We start from the raw sequence: 26276 nt of genomic DNA on the forward strand, positions 1-26276 counted from the left end.
TTCTCCCATTTGCGGAGGCGTCGGTTGGCGTCTCAGCTGGAGGGCTGTCACCAGCCCCGGGGCTCCTCTTCGCGGCTCAGGCAAGCCGCAATCCAATCCACAACAAGATGCCTGCTGTTGAAGGAAGCCACGCGAGAAGGTATTTGATTTGCCACGTTTATTGAAGGAAGGCAGCAGCGTGTTGAAATACCGCTAACAGCCAGATAGGTCCTGCCTGACTCGTCTCCTTCAGAGTCCAGTGCCTTTGAGGAAGTGCTACAGGCACGAAACGCATCAGGCAGGACCTATCTGGCTGTTAGCGGTATTTCAACACGCTGCTGTCTTCCTTCAATAAACGTGGCAAATCAAATACCTTCTCGTGTGGCTTCCTTCAACAGCAGGCATCTTGCCCGATGCGTTTCGGAGCCCAGCTCCTTTGTCACGGGTCAATTTCGTTTGTTTCAATAAAGTATATAAACAAAAAAGTAAGTGAAAGACATCACCAAAAACTTTGAACATAAACATAGGACTACTACACCACATCAATGGTTCAGTGAAAATAGCAGCCATTTTGTAGTGTTATACAAATCCATGAAAATATTGCTATCTTCTTATACAGAGCTCGTATATTGAGATATTTTAGAAATGTTTGTATCATTATTTGATATTTCATAATTCAGTTCCATAATATTTATACATTTTCAAAATTAAATGAATATTCACTTTTATATATATATATATATATATATATATATATATATATATATATATATATATATATATATATATATATATATATATATATATATATATATATATATATATATATATATATATATATATATAATAGAGGGAAAACTGTTTGTTTAGCAATTTAAAAAAAAGAAATTGAATATATATGAACAACATGTTCATAAAACCTCCTTTGCTGTCTTTAGTTAAAACAACGAGAATAATAACAGTCTTTTAGGCACAACAAATCAGTCCTTCGATGGTGGCTAGACTGAGTAGGCTTCCCCAAGCTTTAAGGACCGCTCGGGTGTTTGCCACAGGCAGCCTGTAGGGACTTATCCATCAATGCTGTGTGGGTGTAGTAGATACATTTGGCAAAGTTGGCCATATGCTTCACAGTGTCCAACGTGTAAAGCTGTAGGACTGCCTCGTTTCCTGTGCGCGTGCCCAGTTCGAGTAGAATGGGCTTAAGGGGGATTCGGCGAACTAGCCGCAAGGCAAGACAGCAAAGTAGAATATGAGCCAGAGACTCTTGTTTATAATTGCAGAGACAACACTCCGCAATGACCGGCCTTGCTTTCACCGTTGGATACAGTTGTTTTAAGGGGAGAGGATGCAGTCTGACTGCACAAATCCTATGTAGGTCTAGTCTCCCCACGGGCTGCGTGAGATGTTGATTAAGGCTGGGTAATGTGTGGGGGGAGCTTTGGGTCTCATGGAAGCGTCTGATACCAGGGCTTCAATCCAACATGCAAGATTGTGTTCGTACTTCCTTTTTTATTATTAATAAAAAAGCATGTTACTTAGAAGTGCCCAGATTAATTCAGATCCTGTAAAACAGATTAACGTTTATTTTATTTTTTTTCCTCATATGACCTCCGTAGCTCCTGCTGCCTCTCGACCAGTCCCACCACTGGCGCACATAAATTTTGGGGAATTCTTGAACCATATTTATTACTGCCAGTGATAGGGCTTTTTGTTCTGCTATCTGTGCCATATAGTCTCCTAGAGACTGTGTCTTCGTACTGCTGGGATGGAACTTGCTAACCTGCATACAACCCTTTACAATTGCACATGCAGCGCTCTATTGCTATTTACTTCCTATTCCGGGCTGAGCAGATCTGTCAGTTTAAATTATATATTCATACTGATCTAGAGGCATTATTTCATTTGGTAGAGGATATTCTTGTTCATATTGCAGAAATGCCTGTGTTTTTAGACTAGGGTCATATCTGTATTCTACATCCGTTGCAGTGAGAGAATTAGCCCATTGTATCCATCTTGAAGGTAAGGCTTTAGCATTTGGAACACTTGCCTTTGTAGCAGCCACTAAGGCTGGTACCGGAGTTATGACAATTATTCGTTTCCCCTGAGCTAGTGCTCTTTCTGTCACTTCAGCGGTCTGTACTGCTGTCACTATTTTTGCTGTAGAAGCAAAACGCATTTCAGAGTTTGTGTACAAGTGTGATTTGTATGCTATGGGTACCATTTCTCCTTCATTGAAGGTTAGGTTAGTGTACCCAGATTGACCCGCTATAACACGGATAACCAGGTTGTTGAAGTTTCTGCATGTCTGCAAGTGTTTTGAAGCTACAACATCAGCTTGTAGGGAACAAAGGATATCTATGTGTTCCTCTTGTCCAAAGCCTAACTGAAAAATCAGGCCTGATTAAGTCGTAGAAAGGTTTTACTTTTTCTGCGTAATCTAAAATGTATGTTCTGCCAAAATTAAAAAATTCTCATATGGATTGTAAGTTTTTCAGCGATTTAGGAGGTTGGAGCAGCGCACACATTTCTAAAAAGTTAGCTGCCAGGCTTTTTCCTTCACTTGATAGCTCGTATCCCAAAAATAGGACATTGAGGTGGGCTATTTTTGAATTATTAAAGTTGAATTTGTAGCCCTCAGAAGCGAATCTCAAAATTATGTTGCTCACCGTGGACAAGTGATCCTTTAAATCATCATCCGTCAGATAAATATCATCTACATAGGACATTGCCCTTTCATCCAAATTCTGAAGTAACTCTGTTACTCTAGTGGAGAACAACCCAGGGCTATTCCTATACCCTTGGAGGAGTCGACAAAATTGACGCTGAGAACCCAGCTCTGAAAATGCTGTCAAATATATGCTTTGGGCGCTATATTTTGGCATAAAATCCATTTGAGATAACTAGTGTTGTTTGGTATTTTTTCCACACAATGTTCTTCATTAATGCGGTACTCTGTGCAATCTTTACTGCAAATGTTTTAGTGCATGGGTTCAGAAGCCTGTAGTCTAAAACTAGACGATGTGAATTATCAGGTTTCATTATGGGAAATAAAGGATTATTCATTGAGGAGGTGCAAGTTTCTAATACACCCTGGTATTCAAGTTGATCTTAGATCTCACTGACCTGCTTTTTCGCTTCTTGTTTTATTGGGTACTGTCTCTGTAGAATTTGAGTAGTTTTTACTGGGATTATATGGTGAGTTGACTCTGCATCCCACCCAACATGTTTACGATAAAGTGCTGGAGGAAGGGCTACCGCCCACTCCTGCAGGTATGTGTGTTTTAAGTATATTGGAACGAGGTCGGAAAAAGCAGGTAAAATAAAGTTTCTCTCTTTGGGCAATCCATAACAATTTCAGGCGGCCAATCTTTTTCAGTAAAAAGGATGTCATAGCATAAGTCGGGTTCTCCCAAAAGAGACCTTTAACTTTTCTGCTTTTGTCCCCTCCATTTGGAGCATTAGTTCATGTAGCCTATGCGTAACACTTACCCTCGTATCAGGTGTTTCCACCGTGATGTGCTCATTCAACTCCGCTGTCACCAGAAATTCCATCAGGTTCTGGTGCGCTATTGTTACTTCTGCTGTGCTGTCTAGCATTATCAGACCCCATTCCTTGTTCAGAAGTTGAGTCCTCAGAATTCTGGGAAGTGGGGAAGGAAGATGGCGGAGTAGTGCCGCCGGTCTGAGGATGCTCCTCATGCATCTCCCACCGAGCCTCCTGCACGCCCCCTCCTAATACCCGGCGCCCAGCATCTCAATTATTTTTCTTTGCCGGTACCGCTGGTTGGAGCCCCGTATCTACCAGTGCCGCTGGTACCGTTCTACCTGCCCGCCTCCCTTCGCCTTGCCAGCAGTGATTGGCATCTCAGGCTCAGCTTGGAGCTCAACCGCCAACTTGGCGTTTGTGCTCCAAGCTGTATTGTGGTTCTCGCGGTCAGCTCCGCTTCAGGTTTTCCGGCTCTCCCCATCGTGCGCACTGCACTCATTGGCCCGACGCCTTCCACGGCCTTCAGGGGTTGTCTTCCAACCTGCTACAGCTATGGAGGGGGGACCGCGCAGTGTCATGGCGCCACCACGTTTAACTAAAGGTCGCCACAATGAGAACATCAGCTCAAATGCAAGAAGGGCTGGTTAAACTGCCAGCAAGGAGAAAGATAAAGAGAAGAATGACAATCAAGAAGGAAACAGCGAGCAGAGCCTCTGTTGTTCCTCCCCTGACGCTGTTTTGACTCACTGTGATACTGTCAGTCCTAGCGCCTGTGGTTCTGTAACTCTGAGGGTCTGTGGTTCGGAGATTCTGAACCCGTTCAATGAAGGTCGTCGGATATAGACGATTTTGGTATCAGCGGACCGCAAATGACGAGTGCGGTGTGTACGAGTGTTTTCGTCATAATCGATCAATGAGAACACTATGTATTCAGGGATTTCGTTTGAACCCTCGGGTTCCTTTTTGTGTGCGGCAGCCATTTTGTGTGGTTGCCCTCACATAGGCCGATGACTATGGCCGAACGAGTCCTTGGGACACGTACACCTTCGCTGACTTTTGTGTAACCTGGCCGAACTGACTCCCTTGCCCGAGGCTGACCTCGCTGAGCCAGTTCCTTGTTAAGCAGCTAGTCAGATAGAGATCAAAGAGCCGGACATTTCTGAGTTTATGGTACATGCACACACCCTTCTATCTTGCTTCTCATCTGCTTCTGTTCCTTCCTTTATGTTTTAATCATTGATTTGGGTTGATGTCTATATGATGGGTTGGTCCGGCCCGTTCGAACAGGAATGTTGAATTTTGCTTGGTCATTTCTGGTGGGCTGGACAACGGAAAGTGGGATTGTCGTCATGCGATATGTTTGAAATGTCGTTTCTCCATTGGTCAGTTTGTAAGTAATTGATGCTAGCCAGGAATGTGATTTTTGGCATAAAAGACGATGCTCCGCTCTATGAATTTGTGCAGTCTCTAGCGAACCACCCGTGTTGTGCTTCGTAGACCTCTGTTCCTGGTTGTAGCCAATAAATGTGGTCTTTGACGTCATCAAGAAGTGTCCCGTGTCAGGCAGGGGAACTCGAAGACATCGGGTGTTATCCCTGGCGCCGCTGGGTTCTAAAACCCGGTTATTCAGTTGGCGCCCAACGTGGGGCGACTTCAGCGGTACCGGTCCAAGCCTGAAGATTGTGAGGAGCTTTGTGTGGAAATTCTGGAGGAAGGCCTGCCACTTCATCGACCCCTGTATGGCGTCGTGGTCCGAAATTCTTTTGCTGCGAGGTTCCCCGCGTTCCGACGGCTACGAAGGACTGCTGCCCTGACTGTCGCCCTGTCTTGGAGCCATTAGACGATTTGTAGAGCGAGACAATAGACAGGTCTTCTGGTGACGCCATCGACATTTCAGTTAAGTATGAGTGGAGTGTCTCCCAGTCCTTAGTTTTGTTTGGGTATCCTTCGGGATCGCTTTGATTTGGTACCTGCAGGCCCCAAAGCCGAGGGACTCGTGTATTCACGAGACTATCGTTTTGAGATTTCCCTTGAAGTTTGAAGCTAGACTAGAGAGTGAAGATGCCTGGTCTTAACAGACTTGGAAATATATTTGGTTTTGGTTGTACTAGGGATTCCCGATTGGAGGATTCGTGTCCGGTTCCTCCGATTGGAACTCCGACCTATGAGCTCTACTTAAAACATGGAGTGAGCCCCATCGCGTATAATGAAATATGGGTTAAATATACTAGGAAAGACGGTGTCCTACAGTGGCCCCGTTGTGATAGCTTTGAAACAGAGATTTTAGACAATCTCCAAGTTAAACTGTTCAAGAAGAAAGCCCGGCCGGCAATGTTTGACTCTTTCCGCATATGGCGAAAGGAAGCCAAACTGAAAGAAATTAAGTTAGCGAAGAAAAATAAAAGAGAACGAGGTATGTGAATGGTGCAAGCTGCTATACAGTTTAGGGATAATGAAGAAGAACAAGAGAACAAACAGATGCTTAAGCAGCGTAAACTAGCGGTAGACAAGTGCTACCCAGCTTTGCCACCTCAACCACAAGAAGAGAAGAAAGATCTTGTGAAAGATCCTTTAATGTCGCATCTATTGAGTTCGTCACCCCCTTATGTGCAGAGTGCTACGGCACCGCCACAAGTTGTGGTTGCACAACCTCCGGTTGTTTTGCCACCTGTGATTCCTCAACAGCCAGCTCCTCTTCCACTGGCTCCTATTCCTCTGGTGCAGCCTTCTCAAGGGCCGCCGACTTTTCTACCTCCTTCGTCTGCTACTCCTACGCCTGTCTTGTCTGTTCCTTCTGTTACTGTTCCGACTTCGGTTTCTTCTCATTCTGTTCCGTCTCCTGTTCTTTTGTCAACTTCTCCTTCTGCTCGACAGAGAATGACTGATGCGGTTGCTAGTCTCTTTTCTCCTCTGTTGGGTTCATTGGGTATGTCTCCTGTTGTCGAGCGTAAGCAATTGCGTAGTCAGTTGCCTGATGCTAATGAACGGACAGTGTTAGACCACTTAGCGCGTAAATGGGTTACGTATCCTTCGCACTATGATCTTGAGGGTGTTATGGATGTTTTCCATCAATGGGAAGCACCAAAACAAAGATATGTTTTTGATATGATGTGTTCTTTCCTTCGTGAACAATGGGAAGATGGTGAGGTAGGACAGACTTCGCCTGATTTGTACCGTATACGTTCTGAGTTTGCGAAAGGGACCGTTGAGGGTCTCGAGATTGAGAAAGCAGTTGCGACGTTGTTGTCGTTTAGGAGTGTATCTCCTTCTCAGCGACTGTTTGAGCCTGATCCGTCGGTTAGGAGGAAGGCGCGTCAATATCCGATGCGTGAGGTTCCTCCAGTTTGGAGGCCTGGTGATGCCACTGCTAATCCAGCTATTCCGCCACACTTTCAGCGTGTTTGGGTACATGTTCCATGGAAGCGTGCTGAAGTTTTAGCTCTTAAGCAGACTTTGCCTAATCCGCGCAAAAATCCAGCAGGGTACTATAAGGAGCTATCTCAAACCGCAGATTCATGTATTATGAATCTGGCTGATATAGATATGTTGTTTGGGAATGTTGTTCCACAGCCTATCTGGGGTAAGATTCGTCATATGGATCATGCACAGGAATTAGGTGATACCTGGAATAATCTTAGAGCTGCATATGATAGACAAGTAGGTGGCGCTAAGCCTGAAGATATAATTGCTGAACTCCCTGGTAGAATTATTGATTATATGGAGACTTTAATGCCTGCTTTGCGTGTTAATTGGGACAAGTTGTCTGCATGCAAGCAGAAGAAAGACAAAACTGTGTCCGATTTTTTCACTAGGTTCGAAGAGACATTTGTAGACCACAGTGGTCAGGATATGAGTACCGAAGGTGGTCAACGGTTGTTCGTTGACAAATTTGTGCATAATTTGCTTCCAGAATTGCGCACTAAGTTGAAGGCTTCTGAGAGTGCTTGGGCTGTTTCTACGTCAGCGCAGATTTTAGCTACTGCCCAGTACTATGAAAAAGAAATAAAGATGAGATAGAGAAAGCGGATAGGAAGACTAAGGAATTGAAGACTAAAGTTCTTCTACAGCAAGCTTATGCGCCTCGTAATAATCAGCGCAATTATCAGCAACCTCAGCAATATCAGAGAAACTCGCAAAGGTTCGAGTCTTCTCAACAGCGTTTTCCCGTAGGCCCTAACCAATGTGCGTATTGCAAAGAAGAGGGCCATTTCAAGCGTAGTTGTCCGGTTCTGTTACAGCGCACGAACGGTGCTTCTGGTGTGAGAGGTCGAGGTGTTCAGCAAGCTCCTAGAGGTAGAGGTCGTGGTCAGAATGCACGTACTTTGACTCCACAGAATTCTATGAATAGCTTTGATCAGCAGAATGGTGCGTCTGGTAGGACGCCACAGTACTATGCGGATGATTACTATGCTGAAGGTGAGGATGTAGATGGTACTGATGGCTAGGACAGCCATAGACAAAGAGAGGGAGTTGTTTCAGTTCCAGTAGATCAGAGTGGACCGTATGTTGAAGTGATACATCAGGTGTGTCAGAGCCTTTTCTGTTGGATACCGGTGCTGCGAAGAGTTCTATTAAGCACTCTAAACTCCCTGGCGCACCTTTGTCTGGCTTAAAGAATGTTTCAGTAGGTTTTTCTGGCGCCCCGGTTACGAGTCCGATTTCTAGTCCGTTGTCTATTTCTGTTGGACCTTTTGACTTTGAAGCAGCCCTCATTCTGACGACTGGTTGTGGTGAGAACTTGTTGGGATTGGATTTGTTAAAGAGATTGTATGCGACGCTATATTGTTCTCCGTCAGGAGTACACCTTACATTGGGTAAGAGTGTGATCTCTCTGAAGTACTTATCTAAAGATCGGCTTCCATCTGAATTGTCTTCTCTCCCTGATTCTCTTTGATCTACTGGTCCGAACGATGTGGGTCTGCTAGAGATTCCGCCATATGTTGTGACGTTAAAAGCGAATGCTAGATTACCACGCATTCCGCAATATCGCATCTCCAGTGATGGTGAAAGAGCACTTTTGGCAATCATTTATGATCTGATTGAGAAAGGTGTGATTGAGGAAACGAGAGGTAATGTGTGCAATAGTCCGGTTTTGCCGGTTCTGAAGAGAACGGATTCTTCACAGCCTCCTGTATATAGGTTCGTGATTGATCTTCGCGAGGTGAATAAGATTGTAGTTCCGCAATTTCCTGTTGTACCTGATATCACCGCTTTACTGACTTTGATCCCGGCTACAGCCACGTGGTTTTCGGTGATTGACTTGAAGAATGCTTTCTTCAGCATCCCGATTGCCGTGGAAAGTAGAGATATCTTTGGCTTCTCTTTAGGAGGACGAAGTTTCCGCTTTAAGCGCGCTCCTCAAGGCTATTGTGAGAGTCCATCGATCTATAGCCAAGCTTTGAAGATGCAACTTGATTTGTTGGTTTTACCTGATGGTGCTTCTCTTATCCAGTACGTCGACGATCTGTTAGTTGCTGCTGACAATGAAGAGATTTGTAGAGAGGCTACTTAGTCGTTGTTACGCCATTTGTCTGATTTCCATCATAAGGTTTCTCTTTCGAAGTTGCAATATTGTCAACAAGAAGTTACCTATTTAGGTCACCTCTTATCGAAGGAGGGAAGGAAACTGACCCCAGAAAGAATTCAAGCGATTGCGAAAATGAGTGTGCCTACGACACAGAGAGAAGTACGTGCTTTCTTAGGTATTACGTCGTACTGTAGACAGTGGATCCCTAATTTTTCGTTGCTTGCGAAGCCTTTGATAGCTCTTACTGTTAAGGATACCCCAAATCCTATTCCTTGGACTGACGAATGTCAGAAGAGCTTTTCAGAATTTCGTGATGCGTTGTGTTCGGCTCCTGTGTTGGGTACCACCGACTACAGCAAGCCTTTCACATTGTATGTCCACGAGAGAGAGGGATGTGCATTGTCAGTTTGACACATCAGTTCGGCGATAAGCAACGTCCATGTGCGTATTTTTCGTCGACCTTGGATCCGGTAGCTAGAGCGTTGACGAGTTGTTTGAGAGCTACAGCGGCAGCGGCTGTTTCGATTCAACAGTCTGTTGGTTTGGTATTCGACAATACACTAGTTGTGATGGTTCCACATGCAGTGGATACCTTGTTGAATCGTACCAAGACACAGCACTTAACTAGTGCTCGGTTGTCGGGTTACGAATTGACCTTGTTAGCGAGTCATGTGCATATAAAGAGATGCAACGCGTTGAATCCAGCCACGTTGTTGCCGATTTCAACTGAGATGGACGATACTGAACAACATGATTGTTTCCTTAGGACTGAGGAAGAAACGAAAGGGAGGATAGACCTTAGGGATACTCCTCTTCCAGAGTGTGATGGTACTTTATGGGTTGATGGTTCGTGCTTCAAGCTTCCGAATGGTGATACGACTGCGGCATATGCTGTTACGACTTTGCATACGATTGTTGAAGCTGCACGTATCCCACATAATTCAGCGCAAGCAGCAGAGGTGATTGCATTAACAAGAGCGTGTGTGTTGGCGGAAGGTAAACGAGTGACTGTGTATACTGACAGCCAGTATGCATTCGGTGTGGCTCATAGTTTTGGACGTTTGTGGAGAGAGCGTGGGTTCCTGACTTCGCATGGGACTAAAATCCAGCATGGTCAGTTGGTGAATGAACTTCTTGAATCACTTACTTTGCCGTTGCGAGTTGCGATTGTAAAATGCAGTGCGCATAAGAAAGTTATGGATGATGTTGGTCGTGGTAATGCGTTTGTAGATGAAGTCATGAAAGAAACTGCGAGAAATGTGATGAGTCGAATGTATGTTGCAGGTCCGGCGAGATGGGTTCCAGATGTAAGTATGTGTGAAGATACGATTGAGAGTGTGAAATCCATCCAAGCTGAAGCTACAGAGAAAGAGTTGAATGAATGGAGAGAAAGTAAGGGTAAATTGGATTGGAATGGTTGTTGGATTGATTTGTCAGATCATCAGAGATGGTTGTTACCTGATGCGTATGTGCTGCCAGTGGTTACAATGGCTCATGGTTTGGCTCATATTAGTGTGAAAGGGATTTGCAAGTTGTTGGCTCCGGTTTGGCAGAATGCTGGAATTCCTAAGTGTGCAGAGAATCTGGTTAAGAACTGTATGGTGTGTCTGATGTACAATCCTGGTAAGGGAATTCCAACTCCAGCTGGTCATTTTGCTCCTCCAACGTATCCGTTTGAGGCATTGCAGCTAGATTTCATCCACATGGAGAGGTGCAACAACCTAAAGTATGTGTTAGTGGTTGTTTGCTCTTTTTCTAGATGGGTGGAAGCCTACCCTTTGAATGACAATACTACCTTGTCCACAGCGAAAGCCCTTATTAAAGAGTTCTGTCCTAGGTACGGTTTGCCGAGAATGATCTGGAGTGACAATGGGAGTGAATTTGTGGGTCAAGTGATGAAGAGAGTATGTGATGGGTTAGGTATTCGGCAGAAGTTCCACGCTGCAAATCACCCCCAATCAGCTGGTCTAGTTGAGTGCTATAATGGCACTCTAAAATTGAAGTTAGCCAAAATTCAAGCGAGCTCTGGTTTACAATGGCCAGATGCCTTGCCTCTAGCCCTTTTGTCCACTAGAATGACTGTGCATTCACGAATGGGTTTGAGTCCATACAAAGTCATGTTTGGTCGCCCGGCAAACATTTGGGGAGTCCCGAGGCCGACAGAATTTAGTGAAATAGAACATCCTGTGTTGCTTGACTACCTGTATGAATTGACGGCTAAATTGCGTGTTTTGCATCAACAGGTTCACGATTCGTTACCACAGGCTTCTGAAGATCCAGGGCACGCCATTGAACCTGGCGCGTGGGTGCTTGTGAACATTTTTCAGCGAACTAAGAACGAGCAGCCCCGCTGGACCGGACCTTACCTGGTGTTGTTATCTACCCGTTCTGCAGTACTAGTGCACGGTAAAAAGAACTGGATCCACGGTGTACATTGTAAGAGGGCCCCTTTACCTCTGCCGTACGACCGGTGGGTCCAGAAAGGACTTTCTGATTCTGAGACTGAGACCGTGCCTCGTTTTCTGCCTTTCAGCGATGCCCGTTTGATTGAGACGAACACTGAGCAAGAAAGTGATGATCTTCTCCAAGAAGCTGTGCCTCCATTGAACCGTTTGAACACTGTTGAACCTGAGCTCTTATTCCGAGAACAGACATTGCCTGGCAAAGAGCGTTATAATTTGCGACCGAGAGTCGCGAGACAAATACAAATATAAAGTTTTCTTTTTATGATTTTTGCAGGTTAACTCTCCTCCGAGGAACTACTTTGATTTTTGTTTTTCGAACCGCCATCCGGGTTCAGCTGTAGCGTCGTGGTTGCCGAAGTCTTTGGAGTGCAAGCCGAAGACGCTAGGTCGACGGTTCTGGTTGGCCTAAGGGAGTTGCCCTGGGCTGACAGAAGCATTCCTTAGCATAGAACACCCTACCACCGCGAGCAGCAATTAGAGAGGATGGAGTTTTTCGAGATGGAGAGACCTGTTGAAAGAATAAGCTTTAAAAACAAAATCTGTAAATTGATGACCCGGAAAAGATTTCTAATATTCTGTTTATTTATGTTGCTTAGTTTGATGATGTTTTTAATTGGATATGTGACATTCTCTTTTAAAGTGACGTTTATGCCCACTACGCAACCTATACCTCCTCCTACTATTTCTTCTCATTCTTTTCACCCTCTGCCCGAACATGAAATCGTTAGAAGACTGGAATTTGCTAACAATTCTTTTGTTCAGCTTCTGCACCAACACCAGCTAGTAATGAACACGACAAACTGTTGGGTTTGTGGCCTTATGCCCCATACGACGATAAAGGTATTCCGTACCTGCTTTTGCCTTTCAGCTACAATGGTTCTATTTGGGCATACAGAACGATGTTCATTTATGCTCATAGTGTCTATCCCCAACGTTCCGTGAAAGATAGTCCGAAGACTAGTGCTCTAGTCAAGGGAATAGTCGACATGATTAGAGGAATTAGTTCCTATGAGACTATCCCGAGAGATGAGACACAAGCATACATTGGTTGGAACGTTACTGGATATGGAGTTAGTCTGAGTGTTAACCAGCGAGCGAAAAGTTCTCCACCGATTTGGATAGTGCCCCATCAGGGTCATTATTGTCTGCAAGGTAATGGCAAGAATCCAAGAGCTCAGTTAGGGAAGAGTGTCTGCACTGAGACTTATGTATTTGCGTCTCAGACTTCCCCAGTGTTTTTAGCAGCTAAGGGTACCTATTTCATCTGTTACGATAAAGCATATACATGGTTGCCCCCTGACTTCTCGGGCACATGTTTTGTTTCGTTCCTGTTGCCTCCCACTTTTACAGCTGCGGCAGATTACCATAAGACGAGAGTTGCTAGAGGTGTCTTCAGTAAGGAAGATACCGCAGGGCAAGAATTGGGAAATTTCTTTAAGGGTTTTCTGCCGTTCTGGGGACCAATGGCAAACAGCAGGAACATTCGCCAGTTGACGAGAGTGGTTGAGTCCACCATAGTCGAAACTGCCGGTGCCCTTAGTAACTTGACTGCTGAGCTCCAGTCGGATCGACTTATGACGCTTCAGAATAGAGTTGCTCTTGACGTCATACTTGCAGATAGAGGTGGAGTGTGTAAACTGATTCAATCGAGCTGCTGTGTTTTCATTCCAGACAATGCTCCGACAGTCTTCCAGGCCATTTCCAAGCTACATAAGATCTCCGAGTCTGTACATATAGACGAGGGAGATTGGTCATTGATGGGATGGTTTGGGGGATTGATAGCCACGTGGGGATGGAAGATTCTGATGGTCGTTGGGATGATCTTAGCTATCCTTTTCCTGTTCTGTCTCTGTGTACAGTGTGCTCCTGCAATATGTGGCTTCTGTGCTACTTCGTGTGTGAGGAGACCTGTCCAGAGAGAGTTGCTAAGTATTAGGATGATGCTACAGCAACATCTTGATGATCTGATGAATATAGACCTGGATTCAGACTGACATGGGTTTGGGTTTATTGCCTATGTAAGGGCAAAAGGAGGGTCTGTGGTTCTGTAACTCTGAGGGTCTGTGGTTCGGAGATTCTGAACCCGTTCAATGAAGGTCGTCGGATATAGACGATTTTGGTATCAGCGGACCGCAAATGACGAGTGCGGTGTGTACGAGTGTTTTCGTCATAATCGATCAATGAGAACACTACATATTCAGGGATTTCGTTTGAACCCTCGGGTTCCATTTTGTGTGCGGCAGCCGTTTTGTGTGGTTGCCCTCACATAGGCCGATGACTATGGCGGAACGAGTCCTTGGGACACGTACACCTTCGCTGACTTTTGTGTGACCTGGCCGAACTGACTCCCTTGCCCGAGGCTGACCTCGCTGAGCCAGTTCCTTGTTAAGCAGCTGGTCAGATAGAGATCAAAGAGCCGGACATTTCTGAGTTTATGGTACATGCACACACCCTTCTATCTTGCTTCTCATCTGCTTCTGTTCCTTCCTTTATGGCTTAATCATTGATTTGGGTTGAGGTCTTTATGATGGGTTGGTCCGGCCCGTTCGAATAGGAATGTTGAATTTTGCTTGGTCATTTCTGGTGGGCTGGACAACAGAAAGTGGGATTGTCGTCATGCGATATGTTTGAAATGTCGTTTCTCCATTGGTCAGTTTGTAAGTAATTTATGCTAGCCAGGAATGTGATTTTTGACATAAAAGACGAAGCTCCGCTCTATGAATTTGTGCAGTCTCTAGCGAACCGCCCGTGTTGTGCTTCGTAGACCTCTGTTCCTGGTTGCAGCCAATAAATTTGGTCTTTGACGTCATCAAGAAGTGTCCCGTGTCTCTGTTTCCCGAGGCAGGGGAACTCAAAGACATCGGGTGTTATCCCTGGCGCCGTTGGGTTCTAAAACCCGGTTCTTCACGCCAGGGCTGAGCTTGGGATAGGAGCACAGCTAGGTAAGCCAATTTTGAAATTTCTTCAATCCGGGAGAGCAACCGAACTGCTTTGGTCATGTGAGACTGAAAACTCCATTCCAGGTGTTGTCATGCCCGAAGTTCTGAAGGCTGCAATTTTAGATGTTAGAAGCAGCGAGGCCTGTCTGGACAGTGCTAGTACCGCGCCGGCCGCTATGTATCATCTAACTTCATTGCAGGGAACTGGTAAAGTCCTCAACTCAACCAGCTTAGCATCCGGCCTGGTCAGTCGTTCTGTGTCAGAGAAAGACAGCTTCCAGAGCAAAATGATGGATAGTTCCGTAGTTACTATGGCTCGTCCTACTGTAATAGAGGATTTAACTGTGCAGGAATGTAAGGGCCCTGTTGAGACTTTCGATCAGACAATTGTGGAGGAAAGCTCACAGAAGGGATACAGCAAATAAAAACGCAGGAAGAATCATAGCAGTTCCGGAGTCATCAGTGAACTACAGTCAGAGCAATCTGATCAAGCAGGGCAACTGACCGTTAATGGTAGCAACTTACCTGACAATACTGATACTGTCTCTGATGGTGAGGCAATCGAGCATTGTGATACTTTGACAGCTCCGGATACAGAATGGTTTAATGCAGCCCAAAGCTGGGAGGACTTTGGAGATAACAGCAACAGTAATTCCAATAGGGGCGCAGTTAGAAAAACGAAAACCAACAGTCCTAAAACCACCAAGATATGTAAGGGTGGCAAAAGTGGGAAGACTTGAGGGGGGGCCGTGGCGGCGGTGTAAAGCAGCAAGTTATAGATACAATGAGGCGTTTGAAGGAGGCTTCAATCAATACTTCTAAACCAGGTCCTGGGGTCAGCCCACTGCTTAAGTGGGTATCCTCAAGAGGAGAAGTTAAAAACATCATATCTAGGCTTTCCAACGCTAGCAGTACAGCAACTACTCCTATGGAAAGACTGGAGGAGGCCAGCGCCGGTAATAGTCAATCAAATGGCGAAGGAATAAAACATGTGCCTCCCGGCAGTGGAGGTCCTCCGTTGCCCCCAATTTTCTCACCAGCAATTAACTCTATAGCCTCATCAATACCGGCAACGGCGCCTGGTCCTGGCTCAACTGCTCCTGTTGTCTCCAATCCGGTACAGGTACAGGCAGGAGAAGAACCATCACTTTCAAGTATAATGCAAGCCTTAAGCACCCAGAGAGCAGAGGCTCAGACATATTTCAACCAGGCGAGTGACGATAGCAAGGAGATCAAGTTGGCCTTGGCAGAGGTAACGTCAAAAGTCAGCTCGCTATCCTCTGAAGTGACAGACTTACAGCAGCGGGTTGCCAAAGTCGCGTAATCCAACTCATATACATCCAATCAGGTTAAGACATGGGACTCTCAAATGTCACTAATGCAGTCAAAGATCGAGGACCTCGAAAACAGACAGAGGCGTCAGAACCTACGGGTCTTTGGCATTCCAGAGGGGAGGGAAGGCAGTGATCCACGGACCTACATTGTCAAAATCATGCAGGAGGCCTTTCCGGACCTTGAGGATTGGGACATGGATATGCAAATACAACGTGCACATCGACTACCATTATCAATTACTCAAGGAAATCATGCTCATCCTAACTTTGCTAGACCTATCCTGGTCTGCTTTGGTAATTTCCTGTTACGCCAAGCTATATACTTTAAAGCGCGCCCGTCATCTCCAATCAGGATAGACACAATGTCCATCTTTGTACGGTCTGATATCTGCAAGGCAACCATGGATAAATGATGGAAGCTTCAACAGCTGATGGATCCCTTCAAAAATATCTGATCACAAGTGTTCTTACAAGAGCCCGCTCGCCTGAAGATTGTAAAAGATGGACGCCAGCATTTCTTCTTCAATGAGCAAGATACTAAACAAGCTCTTTCAAGATGGCAAGGAAACGGCAAGGACTGACTATGAGAAGAGAGTTGGGGGACCCATCCTTCATTTCTAACCTCTTTTTTTTTTCTTTGAAAACTTCCAATCCCTCTTTTCTTTTTTTTCCGGATATAATGTCTTGGATCTATAATGCTTACAATGTTTATAATGGGTAGCAACTCTGAAAAGTGGTCACTGTCTTTCTAGAATACGATTCCTGAATAGATTAGTGGTTGTACTGGGCTGCTGAGGGTGAGGTGGGCATGGGGGTGTCGGTTGGGGGTGTCATGAGGGCGTCCTCAGTATGCTGTTGTCATGGGACAGCCAAGAAGGGGGCGATTCCTTCTCGTAGTTACTGGGATGGGGGGAGGGGGAGAGGGGAAGGAGGAAGGGGTCTGGGGTTTGGGGAGAGGGGGATAAGGGAGGTCGCGGAGGGGGGATTTAAAAAGCCACAGACTAGCAGATTTTACATGGGCAGAATATAGGAGGGAAGGACGTGCAACTGGCTGGGGGACGACGGGATCAGGCTCACTTCTATTAACTGATGTCTGAATTTAAATGTATGAGCTGGAACGTAGTCGCTCTGTGCTTCCGAGCTGAGTGGTCGCTCCCCTGCTGCTGAGGTATCGTTTGTGCAGCGCTTTTGCTCTGTTCTGGACTGTAATTAATAACTACAGCCTGCTGTGCGCTCTAATTACCGCTGCGTGCTGGAACTGCCGCTTTGCCCATTTTGATTGCTGAATTTGCCGATCTGCCCATTTGCAGTGTGATACTGCCAGCGTGACTCTGTAGTATAATTTATTTACATCTCGCCGCTTTTGCTCATTTGCATTTTGTTCAATAGCGCGACCCTGTTGCAGTATTTGCGTTTCCCCCCCAAGCTCTCTTGCCGCCCTGACCCCTCCACCTCCATTTTGTTGTTGTTGTCGTCCTCCTTAGCCCGCCCCGCCTCCCAGCTGAAGCGCCCTCCCACAGACAACAAACAGCGCTCCCACACCTGGAAGCGCCGTGACTCGCTCTGTGCTTCCGAGCTGAGTGGTCGCTCCCCTGCTGCTGAGGTATCGTTTGTGCAGCGCTTTTGCTCTGTTCTGGACTGTAATTAATAACTACAGCCTGCTGTGCGCTCTAATTACCGCTGCGTGCTGGAACTGCCGCTTTGCCCATTTTGATTGCTGAATTTGCCGATCTGCCCATTTGCAGTGTGATACTGCCAGCGTGACTCTGTAGTATAATTTATTTACATCTCGCCGCTTTTGCTCATTTGCATTTTGTTCAATAGCGCGACCCTGTTGCAGTATTTGCGTTTCCCCCCCAAGCTCTCTTGCCGCCCTGACCCCTCCACCTCCATTTTGTTGTTGTTGTCGTCCTCCTTAGCCCGCCCCGCCTCCCAGCTGAAGCGCCCTCCCACAGACAACAAACAGCGCTCCCACACCTGGAAGCGCCGTGACTCGCTCTGTGCTTCCGAGCTGAGTGGTCGCTCCCCTGCTGCTGAGGTATCGTTTGTGCAGCGCTTTTGCTCTGTTCTGGACTGTAATTAATAACTACAGCCTGCTGTGCGCTCTAATTACCGCTGCGTGCTGGAACTGCCGCTTTGCCCATTTTGATTGCTGAATTTGCCGATCTGCCCATTTGCAGTGTGATACTGCCAGCGTGACTCTGTAGTATAATTTATTTACATCTCGCCGCTTTTGCTCATTTGCATTTTGTTCAATAGCGCGACCCTGTTGCAGTATTTGCGTTTCCCCCCAAGCTCTCTTGTCGCCCTGACCCCTCCACCTCCATTTTGTTGTTGTTGTCGTCCTCCTTAGCCCGCCCCGCCTCCCAGCTGAAGCGCCCTCGCCCCTCCCCCTCCACCATCCATATATGACAGTTACTCCCGCGCGCAGCGTCCACGCGCAGCGACCGCGCCCAACCCGCGCCGAAGGTGCGCCAAAGGTAAGCCCGTCTACGCCCGTCCGCGCCTGGACCGCGCCCAGCGCCAGACCCCCTGCCCCTCGCGCTGCCCAGCCCCCCGCGTTACCTACAATGCCGCCACCCTCCTAGCCCTTAACCCCGGTCGCGCCCCTAACTGCGTCCAAGCCGCTCCTGGACACACCCATGGACCTTTCTCCTGCTACTCCTGCAAATTCAGCGGCACCGACAACATCTCCGCTACGACTACACCACAGATTCCCGACCCCAACCACCTACAATGCATCCTTCTCAACACCCGCTCGGTGCACAGACACGCCATTGACCTATGGAACCTACTAGACACCTTCTCTCCAGACGTCGCCTTCCTTACGGAAACATGGATGAATGATTCCTCCGCACCAGACATCACCATTGCCATCCCTGAAGACTATAAGATCACTCGCAAAGACCGTACCAGCCAGACAGGAGGAGGAATCGCTATCGTACATAAGAAATCTATCCGCATCTCAACCAGCTCTGACACCAACCTCGCCAACTCCGAACACCTTCACTTCCAGATCCACATCGACCCCAAAACCACTCTCAGAGGCACTCTCCTCTACAGACCACCAGGACCCCGCGCAAAATTCAGTGAAGACATCACGGACTTCATCTCTCCACACGCGCTCCCCTCCAAAGACTATATTCTTCTGGGAGACCTCAACTTTCACCTTGAAAAGATAAACGACCACAAAACCGCCACCCTCGTGGACAACCTCGCCAACCTTGGACTTAAACAACTAGTCACTTCCCCCACCCACATCGCAGGTCACACACTCGACCCCATCTTCACCTCCAGCAATCACATCTCCTTCAGCCACACTACGGATCTCCTATGGACCGACCACAGCTGCGTTCACTTCACCTACAACAAGCCGAAACCCATCATCCACTCCCAACCTACCCTGCAAAGAAACTGGAAGAAAATCACCACGGACCAAATCTCCGCATCGCTCCTTTGAAACTCCCCAGCCCTCTCTTCTAACGCCAACGAAGCCGCAGCCAACCTCACCCTATGGTTATCCAACACCGCTGACACCTTAGCACCACTGAAAAAACGTCAAAGCAAACTTGGCAGCAAAAAGGCCTCATGGTTCAACGATGATCTTAAGAAATCCAAGAAACTCTGCCGCTCCCTTGAAAAAGCCTGGAAAAAAGACCCATCCACCAGCACCAAGGACGCCTTCAAAAGCGCCACCCGCACTCACCACCAACTGATCCGAAAAGCCAAGAAAACAGCATTCAAGGATCGACTTGACAACAACGCCCACAACAGCAAGGAACTTTTCAACATCGTCAAGGAATTTTCCAACCCCTCGGCTAACTCCAACGACATCACCCCCTCTCAAACCCTCTGCGACTCCCTAGCCTCTTTTTTCCACAACAAGATTGCAGACATCCACAACAGCTTTGACAACCAACCCGGAAACCAACCCACCCCACCATCTGTTGACCATCTTCCCCCCGTAAACACCCTTAACGCCTGGAACCCAATCTCCACTGAGGAAACCATCCGCCTGATGAATTCCATCCACTCTGGATCCCCCACAGACCCATGCCCTCACCACATCTTCAACAAAGCAGACTCCGCCATAGCACCGCACCTCCGAGACGTCATCAACTGCTCCTTCAACTCCGCTACCTTCCCAGAAGACTGAAAACACGCTGAACTCACCGCCCTTCTGAAAAAACCAACAGCGGACCCCACCGAACTCAAAAATTACCGCCCCATCTCGCTTCTTCCATTCCCGGCCAAAGTCATCGAGAAAGCCGTCAACAACCAGCACGCCGCCTTCCTCAAAGCCAACAAATCACTCGACCCCTCACAATCTGGCTTACGAGCAAAACACAGCACTGAGACCGCCCTCATCGCAGCAACAGACGACATTCGAACTCTACTGGACAATGGAGACACAGTCGCCCTCATCCTCCTCGACCTCTCTGCAGCATTCGACACAGTCTGCCACAGCACCCTTCTACAACGCCTCAATAACATCGGAATCCAAGGAAAAGCACTTGAATGGATCACCTCGTTCCTCACCGGAAGAACCCAGAGAGTCCGCCTTCCTCCATTCAAGTCCGAGGCCTCTGAAGTCATCTGCGGCGTACCTCAAGGATCATCACTCAGCCCCACCCTCTTCAACGTATACATGAGCCCCCTCGCGGACATCGCCCGCCAACACAACCTCAACATCATCTCTTACGCGGATGACACTCAACTGATCCTTTCTCTCACCAAGGACCCCAGCACCGCCAAAACTAACCTACACGAAGGAATGAAAGAAGTCGCCGAATGGATGAAACAAAGCCGTCTGAAACTGAACTCAGATAAAACAGAAGTCCTCATCCTAGGCACATCCCCCTCTGCTTGGGACGACTCCTGGTGACCGGAAGCCCTCGGAAAAGCACCCATCCCGACAGACCACGCACGGAACCTTGGCGTCATCCTGGATTCTTCTCTCTCAATGAACAGACAAGTCAACGCCGTATCCTCTTCCTGCTTCAACATTCTTCGCATGCTCAGAAAAACATTTCGCTGGATCCCCTCCGAAACAAGGAAAACAGTCACCCACGCTCTGGTCACGAGCCGACTGGACTACGGAAACACCCTCTACGCAGGTACCACCGCTAAACTCCAGAAGAAACTCCAACGAATCCAAAACGCCTCAGCCAGGCTCATATTAGACATCCCACGCAACGAACACATCTCCGGTCACCTTAAAGACCTCCACTGGCTACCCGTCAATAAGAGGATCACTTTCCGACTGCTTACCCACGCACACAAATCACTCTACGACATCGGACCAGATTGCCTCAACTCTCGACTGTCCTTCTACACCCCCTCCCGCCAACTACGTTCTTCCAGCCAAGCCTTCGCCACTGTACCTCGCATCAACAAGACCACCATGGGAGGCAGATCCTTTTCTTACCTGGCTGCTAAAACATGGAACTCACTCCCCGCTTACCTTCGCCTCACCCAGAACCACCTAGCGTTCAGAAAGCAGCTTAAAACGTGGATATTTGACAAATAATCCTCCTCCCCTTCCTAAGCGCCTTGAAACCCTCTGGGTATGTAGTGCGCTATACAAATTTTATGACTTGACTTGACCTAACCAAGCTAATAAGCGACGGCTAGTTGCAGAAAAGCTGCGTGTTTTTAAGCCACATATACTGGGACTGGCAGAAAGACATATTGCTTATAAAGACAGAGCATTGTTAAAGCAGTTAGGGTACGATGCCATTGTCTGCACATCACAAACTATCTCTATTCGGGGTTGGCTCTTCTGAAATCTAAGAGATGTGGGGCTGCTATCCTTCGATCTATGGCTGACTCTAGGGGGAGGTGGGCTATTTCACAGATGATAATTTCGGGGGCGTATGTTCACAATCTGCATGGTATATGGTCCAAATGTCGATTGCCCGGATGTCATCTCTCAGTTAACTTCTGAGCTCCTTGAGTGGCCTAGTGAAAAGATTGTGATGGGAGACTTTAACTGCATTCTAGATAGGAAAATTGATACCACTAATACTACTACACGGTCCAGAATGTGCAGAACCAGGACCTCAGTTCTAGAGCTTCTCCACTTTCTTCAATTAGAGGACTCGTGGAGATGGTTAATTCCAAATATACAGGGTTTTACTTTTTATTCCATGCCGCATAAACAGTATTCAAGGATAGGCATGGTATTCGCAGATAGGGTTATCTTAGAGATTGTGCTTGTTACGGTATGTCCCAAAATAACATCGGATCACAACCCGGTCATGTTAACTATCCAGTTGCAGTCTTATTCCCAGGAACCAACTAGGGAATTCACTTTCCCGAGGCATCTCCTTAATAATTCAGATTATCTTGATTTTCTAAAAAGTATATTAGAAGAGTATATAGAAAATAACAGGGGTACGGCGACCATCGCAATAGTCTGGGATTGTCTGAAAGCATGCGTTAGAGGCGCCACGCTTCAATATGTTATCAAACAAAATCGACAGGATTTTTCCAATTTGGAGCAAGACCAAAAGCGCTGTGTAGATCTTGAGCATCTACATACAAGAGCCATTGTCTCCAAAGATCCTGCCAAATAAGAGATTTATCAGCAGGTTATCGAGGCTAAAGGCAAAATTTTGAGAAGGTTACGGGACAAAGTCGCTCATAGCTACCACAAAATGCGAACCAACCAGTATGAATATGGCGAGAAAGTGGGTTGACTATTGGCTAACCAAATTGCGTATCAGAAGGCTAAATCATTTGTCAAAACAATTAAAGGGGTAGATGGTTTGACCTATACAAGATCCACAGATATTTTAGAGCAATTCAGGCTATTCTACGCCGCCCTTTATGGTGATTCTGGTTGCTTCGATCAGCAAGCTGCTTCGGCTTATATTCAGGAGTGTGCCATGCCGGTTTTGGATCCTCTCTGTCTTGGGCCTCTCCAAAACAACATTCGGGGTCAGGAAGTTGAGGATACAATTGCAGTTCTCCCTGCTGGCAAGGCAGTTGGGAGGATAAGATTCCGCTTGAATTTTACAAAGTCTTCAAAAGTACATTAGGCCCTTTATTTATAGAGCTCTGTAACTCTATTATGGAAGGTGGCAAGGTCCCCACATCTTGAAATAGCACGAATATTGTGGTCTTTCCGAAAAAGGGGAAGCCTATAGATGAAATGGGTTCCTATCGGCCAATAGCATTGATAAATGCTGACACAAAACTGTTCTCTAAAATTCTTGCTATGCGACTGGCTTCCATTATTCATCTATTGGTTTCTGACCAACAACATGGCTTTATCCCTGGAAGAGATACGGTGGACCATATTAATATTGCCATCGCGGCTATTGACATTTTGGGGCAGCTAGGTCAGCAGCTGAGGATGCTGATGTTAGATGCCGAGAAAGCCTTTGACCGAGTTAGCTGGGGAGCCTTATGGACAACAATGACTTTCATGGGCCTCGGTCAAAGGTCTATCTCGGCTATACAAAAAATGTACAGAAGCCCAACTGCTGCAATCACACTCAACGGTCAGTCATCCGCCTGTTTCTCAAAACATTGAGGTATGCGGCAGGGTTGTCCGCTATCCCCGCTGCTGTTCACCATTTACATCTAGCCCTTTATTAAACACCTACTATCCAGTGCTGATATTAAACCAGTTACTTTAAATGGGATAGCTCTCAAATTAACGGCATACGCGGATGATATTGCGGTTTTCTTAAGTCAGACGATAAATGCTCTGGTTGCCATAACCACTGAGGCACAATGATTCGGCTTCTTTTCTGGTTATAAGCTCAACTTGAATAAAACACAGACATTACTTAATTTCGAACCTGATACTCTCCCAGCAGCTTTAGGCACTACAAAAAGCGCAGTATATTTGGGAATAACCTTATGTGGCCAAGTTAGGGACATTATATATTTGAACTATGAACCTCTTTTGAGGAAAGTAGTTGCTAACCTACGCTGTTGGCACCGGCTCCAATTAAGTATATATGGGAGATGTAATATCGTCAAAATGAACGTTCTTCCAAAATTCTTATATTTTTTTCGTACTATTCCATTGAAGGTTCCTCAAACTTTTTTTAAGCGCCTGGGCGGCGCTGTAGGTAGTTTCATTTGGGGCTATTGGGGCGCCAGGAGAGCTATACGTTACATAAAGCTATCATTTAAGCAGGGAGGCTTTAAACTCCCAGACTTTAAGTTCTACTTTTGGGTCGCATTCACGGGGCGAATACAGAGCCTAGTCAAAGGACTTGAAATCGGCCCCACTTGGCTTTCATACCAGCTAGCCTCTGGATCTGACTCCGGGTTTTTGCTATATAAAACATCCGACCCGAATTATTTTAAGAGAGTCCGATTCAAGATAGTTAGGGACATAGCTAATATATGGCATAACATTTCTAAGGCATTTGAATTCCCTGACTGCCATTCCTATACTGTATTATGGGGGAATCATCTATTGCCGAGTATTTTTCATGACTACGTTAGCAAAGGATGGCAATGTAAGGGTGTGACCCGGTTGGGCCATCTTTATGATGGGCAGGGGTTTCAATCCTTTCAGTCTCTTAGAGATGAATTCCTCCAACCACACAGATATTTGATATTTTTTTAAGTACCTGCAAATCAGGGATTACCTAGTTCGAGGCCTATGCATGTCAGAACTGGGGTTAAAGGAACTAATCGGGGTGGCTAGTGACGATGGGATACATATAGTGGCCAAGCTAACTGGGATTTTCAATAAGAATATAACTAAGGAGGAGATTAACGAATCTTTGGAAACAATAGATGCAGCAGTAACCTCAGTTAACTTGAAACTCTAGCAAACTAGAATAATATTTATGCTGTATTATACCCCGAACGAATATCTAAATGGGCTACCAGCGGAAACAACCCAAAATCATATTGTCTGAAATGCTCGGAATTTGCTGCAGACTTAGGTCACATGTTTTTTTGTGTCCTCAGTTGAAGGAATTTTGGGCTGGCACCTCTCTCGCAGTCTGGGCTGGGTACGATAAAGTTATCATTGAGAAAGAGTTTGCTCTCAGAATGTTTTCAGATCTAGGCGGTCTTACCAAATCTTTTGTTTCTATCGTATCTCCCTGTGCTCATCTTTGTGTTGCACGATCCTGGATTCAGAGCAGGGGTCCATGTGTCAACGAATTTTGGGGTTTGGTAAGAGACATTTATGAAATGGAGATGGCACTAGCTAAAGCTAGAGGTCCTCGATCCTGGCGTAAATTTGAAAGGACATGGTCTTGGCTTTAATGGGATTAAGAGTATAATTAATGAATTATTGTAAAGCACAATATGGCCATGCCCTTGCTCTATTGTGTTTCTCTCGTTTTCATCTGTATATGCTCTCCGGTATGGTCTTCTCGCTGTTTTTTTTTTTCCTTTTCTTTTCTTCTTTTGGGTTCTTTTATTTTGGTTTGTTTTTGTTTCTTTTATCTTTACTTTTCCCTCTTGTCATTTTTTCCCTTACTCTGTTGTTTACGATTGCTATTGGTAAAATGGAATACTCTTTTAGAAATGTTTCTGTCCATGCAACTTGTTGTAAGCTTATTTACTTTCTTTGTCTGTGGCTATAAAATAAAAAAATGAAAAAAATAAAAGAATTCTACGCATGTCTAAATTTAAGACCTGCTACTTTCTTCTTTTTAAATTGAGGTTTAGATTTTGGCTTCTCTTCTTTTTTGGAAGTATAATTTGAATTGCGTGGCGTGTCTCTGGACTTTGTATGCTCTTCTTGTCTGTGTTCCGACCGTCTTTCCCTCTTGGAGTTTCTTGGTGAACCCTGGAAGGAACGAGAGGAATGTGTATACCTGTCAGGTTTTTTAATATTATCTCTATTCTAAGGTTGTACCTCCTTTCGGAGGGCTCCTATTGAGGAGACCCACCCCTGGATTGAGATCTATTTTCTCTATACTTTCATTTTTTATTGTTATTATCCCATTTCTTCTTGGAAGAATCAGGTGCTTGCTTGATGTTATCCTTTTCAGTACCACCCATGAGTTGAGGTTTTATTGCTCTAGCTCCCAAACTATCTCTACCTAATTCAGCATAGGTGTCTTTCATAATTTTTGGTAATTCATGTTCCTGTTGTAAAGGAGTGAAATCCCTCAGGCGTTGGCGTATTGCCACTACTGCTGTATCCCCTTTAACAATGGCTGATACCTGGGTAAAATTTCCTAACAATGTCATGCCTAAATTCAGATCAGGTTCTGCTCCCTACTCATTCTGTATTTGTCTTATTACATCTGGTATAACTGCTAATGACGGGATACCATGAGTTCTGGTATATATATTGCAGCGAAAACGGTACCCCAAGTGGTACAATCCTCCATTTGGGGAGCTATCCCTATTGGCAGGCAGATTGTTAACATTCTGTCTTTTTCTTGAGGGCTGGTGTGTGGGAATACTGCATCTAGCTGTGTTATTTTTTGAGCTATCTAGAATGGCATTTGCTCATGTTTAGTGGGCATTTTACCCATAACTGCGTGTAGCGTTTGTGGTGTTATTTTAGTTGAAGATCCCTGAATTTATCCTGTTTGTGTAGCTCTTGAT

Source organism: Lissotriton vulgaris, chromosome 5 (assembly GCF_964263255.1).
Source record: "Lissotriton vulgaris chromosome 5, aLisVul1.2, whole genome shotgun sequence".
NCBI classification, from domain to species: Eukaryota; Metazoa; Chordata; class Amphibia; order Caudata; family Salamandridae; genus Lissotriton; species Lissotriton vulgaris.